The sequence below is a fragment of the Bison bison genome, unplaced genomic scaffold (assembly GCF_000754665.1).
Source record: "Bison bison bison isolate TAMUID 2011002044 unplaced genomic scaffold, Bison_UMD1.0 scf7180017864456, whole genome shotgun sequence".
NCBI classification, from domain to species: Eukaryota; Metazoa; Chordata; class Mammalia; order Artiodactyla; family Bovidae; genus Bison; species Bison bison.
This window is the reverse complement of record NW_011495018.1, coordinates 3,755,985-3,759,932: the sequence shown is the minus strand read 5'-3', so window position 1 is coordinate 3,759,932 and position 3,948 is coordinate 3,755,985.

Sequence of the window (3,948 nt, the reverse complement as noted above, 5' to 3'; positions counted from 1 at the left end):
GTGGGGGGGCCCTTCTGAGGATTCTCTCCAGGCCCAGGAGTTAAGGAGCAGACTGGGAGCTGCCAGCTGGCCCTTCGCAAGCATCTCATAGCCCCAAGTTTTCTATAAAACTGCACACTTTTCCTCTCTATTCCACAGATCTGTACAGAGCCCCTACTGGGTGCCAGGTCCGTGTGGGAAGCCCTGTGGGGCAGCTTCCTGTGGCTGCTGTCACAGCCTGTGGTCCAGTCTCTGAGCTCCTGGTGATGCCGGCGTGCTTGGGCTCACAGCACATCCCTCCAGCCTCCATCTCCCTCTTCCCATGGGACTCTCCCTGCCTGCGTCTCCCTGTCCAGATTCTCCTCTTCTGGTGAGCGAGGCCGTTGCTGGAGGAGGGCCCAGCCTACTCCTGGAGGCCCTCCTCACAGCCAGATGACATCTGCAAGGACTCTGTTTCCCAAGAAGATCACATTCTCAGGTCCCAGGGGACTTGAACATTTTTTGGGAGGTGATGCAATTCAACTCGCACGACGCAGAAAGCGGAGTAAACAGAGGTTAGAATTGGGGCCCAAGTGGCAGCTGTCCCTTTACCGTGTGACTTCAGTGGCCGACGATTGGCCCTGATCCTTCCTGGCAGCAAAACACAGTCGTGGTGTTGACGGCTGTGGTTGGGTCTCCAGAAGTATCATCCCCACACGATCCCGAGTGAATCTCACACAGGTTAGTAAAGGTTTCTTCGGGGATTTGCCTTGCTCACTCAGGGAACAACTTCACAGCCCGAGGCCCTTCTTGCCACACACTCCATGGACTCTTCTCTGGACCCTCTGCCATGTTGCTGCTCCACCTGCTTTTCTTGGGGATTTCTCTTGGGAAGTAGGATTCCTGGCTCCTTAATCAGGGCTTCCCTGGTGGCAATAGTGGTAAAGAGCCTGCCTGCCAATGCGGGAGATGTAAGAGGTGTGGGTTTGATTCCTGGGTTGGGAAGATCCCCTGGAGGAGGAAATGGCAACCCACTGCAGTATTTTGCTTCGAAAATCCCATGGACAGAGGAAACCGGCGGGCTACAGTCCATGGGATTGCAATCAGCTCCTTAATCAGCTTGACCCCAGTTCCTGTCCCCAAAGCTTGCAGATGCACTCAGCGCTCAGCATAAGGAAGGGCTCCCCCAGTGCCGGGACTCCACCCTCATGCGCAGCTTTGCATCCTTTTGTTATGAGAGCTTGCTCTCTGCCCCAAGTGAGCTACCAGGGTATTTCTTCTGTATGAGCACCCTTCTTTTATTGTGCTTCACTTTATTGCACTTTACAGATATTGTGATTTTTGCAAATTGAAGGTTTGTGGCCACCCTGCATTGAGCACATCTATTTGGTACCATTTTTCCAGCAGCATTTGCTCACTTTGTGTCTGTACCATATATTGGTAATTCTCGCAATATGTTCAACCCTCCACCAGCAAAAAGATTACAATTTGATGAAGACTCAGATAATGTTTAGCATTTTTAGCGATAAAGGGTTTTTAAAGTAAGGTTTGAATGTTGTGTTTTAGACATAATGCTATTGCACACGTAACAGACAGCAGTATAGGGTAAAGGGAATGTTTATATGCACTGGGAAATCAAAAGAATTTTGGTGTGACTCTCTGTATTGCAGTATTCGGTTTGTTGTAATGGACTGGAACCAAAGCTGCAGTATCTCTGAGGTGAGCCTGGAAGAGCATCGTCCCTAGGAGGAATTTGGTGAATGAAATGACCTTCAGCCCCTTTCCAGCCTCCTTGATAATGGGGTGAACACAGGAAGCACATCCAGCTCAGGCGTGGAAACCAGAAGTCACCCGAGGGACAGGCAGAAGGCCCAGGTGATGACGGCCAGGTGAGGTGAGGGAGGAGAGTGTGTGTCGAGCGAACCTGTGCTGGGGACTGAACAGCTGTGAGGCTCAGAGGGCTCTCCTGGGAGGAGTGATGCTGGGCGACTCAGAGCTGCCAGCTCACCCTGGACGCTGAGACTCAGGCGAGGAGGAGGGACTGTCCCTGAGCCTCAGGGACTCCGGCCAAGGGACAATGAGAGGAGGTGATTCCACTCCAGGGTATTTCTCAACACCTCCTATGGTCTGCCGCATCCTCAGCCCTGTGTGTGTGTGTGTGTGTGTGTGTGCACACGCACGCGTGTGTGTGCATGTTGCTCAGTCATGTCTGACTCTTTGCCACCCCTTGTAGCCTGCCAGGCTCCTCTGTCCATGGGATTCTCCAGGCAAGAATACTGGAGTGGGTAGCTTTTCTCTCCTCCAGGGGATCTTCCCAACCTGGGTCTCCTGCATTGCAGGCAGATTCTTCACCATCTGAGTCACCAGGGAAGCCCCATCCTTAACTCTAAATTGCACTAGATTTCCTGCCCTTTGAAATTTAACTTTGTTTAAGCTTTGACCCCCATCCATGCAACCAGTCTCAGAATTTTGGGCTCATCCTGTTTCCTGAACCACCTCTAAGTTAGAGCCTGTGAGTTCAGGTGCTGGAAACGCGCAGAGAGAAAACAAATCCACGGCCAAGCTGAAAGAACCACAGGGCAGCTTCAAGCTGAAAGAACCCAGGGCAGCTTCCGAAAGGGGCTCAGCCCAGACTCACCTTTGCTCCTTGTCACCCTAAGGAGCACCCTCCCCTCCGCCACCATCATCACCACTGTGCATTGCATGCTCTGTGATCTTATTTAAGGCTTACAACATCCCAAAAGGGTAAATTATTTCCCCTTTTAAGGACTATTAAAACACTGATTTATCCCTGCCTTCAGATGAGGAAGTCGAGGCTCACGTAGGGTGAGCACTGGTCTCCCTGTGTCACTGCCGCAGAGGTCAGGGTCAGCGTGTGTGAGGACGAGTGCTGTGTGAACACGTGTCCGCGTGTGCACGCCTGTGAGCACGTGTGTCCCTGTGTGCGCCTGGCTGCCACGCGTGTGTGGCTGCAGATTTATGCATGCGTGTGTGAGCACGTGTGGGCTGTGTGTGTGTGCTGGCGGGCTTGTAAGGCCTCCAGGAGTGGGCGTGGCAGCCACTCTGGCCTGTCTGCGCCTCCAGCACCCGCGTGGAGGCCCAGGAGGGCAACAGGGCTTCCTGAGAAGCAGGCAGGACCGATGGGAGCAGGATGTGTGCTGGCCGGCGAGAGGCTGACCTGGCTGCGTCCACCAGCCTGGGGGGTGTGAGAGCCCTCCTGAGATCTTGCCTGGCTTGCGTGGGGCCCAGCCAGGCTCTTTAATTGGCAGCATCAAGTGCTGTGCCAGGCTTGGCTGCCTCGGGGTCCCCTGGCAGGAGGGGCTGGAAGCTGGGGTCTGCAGGGCTCCGTGTGTACGCTCTCAAGCTGGGGGAGGAGATCCTGCTTGGTGGTGGGAAGGTTGGGGAGAGGAGGCGAGGAGTAGCCTCCTGCCTGGTGCCTGTAAGCATCTCAGGCCACCCTGGGGCTCAGACCTGCCAGTCCTCCTGGCAAGGAGCCGTCCAGGCTACTTCCAATACAGCATCCGCCAGCCACAGCTAGCTGTTTAAATGTAATCAACTAGCGATTAATTATCAATGGATTAAAGAAATTAATTAAAATGAAATGTGAATACCCAGATCTGCAGTTGCACTTCCCACCTTTCACGGGCTCAGTGGCCACGAGATCTAGCAGCACAGATGAAGAACACTTCTGTCGTCACGGAAACTTGTCGGACACCACCGCTCTAAAGGGCAGGTCTCCAGGCCTAGCCCCGTGGCCTGGGTCAGGTGAACGATGCTGTCGAGACCTCACGGCCCCCCGTCCCGGCTTTGTCCTTGAACCCCTCTCTATAGCCACCCATAAGGTGAAGGATTTCACTGGTCGTTGGCTCATCGGAGGCTTTCAGAGGGAAGTTCAGGTGTTCAGATTCCATCCCACCTATGGGAGGAGATGGGCACGTGAGGGCACTGGGAACTGACCCTGTGGCTTTTTTTTTTCCTTTTAAATACATG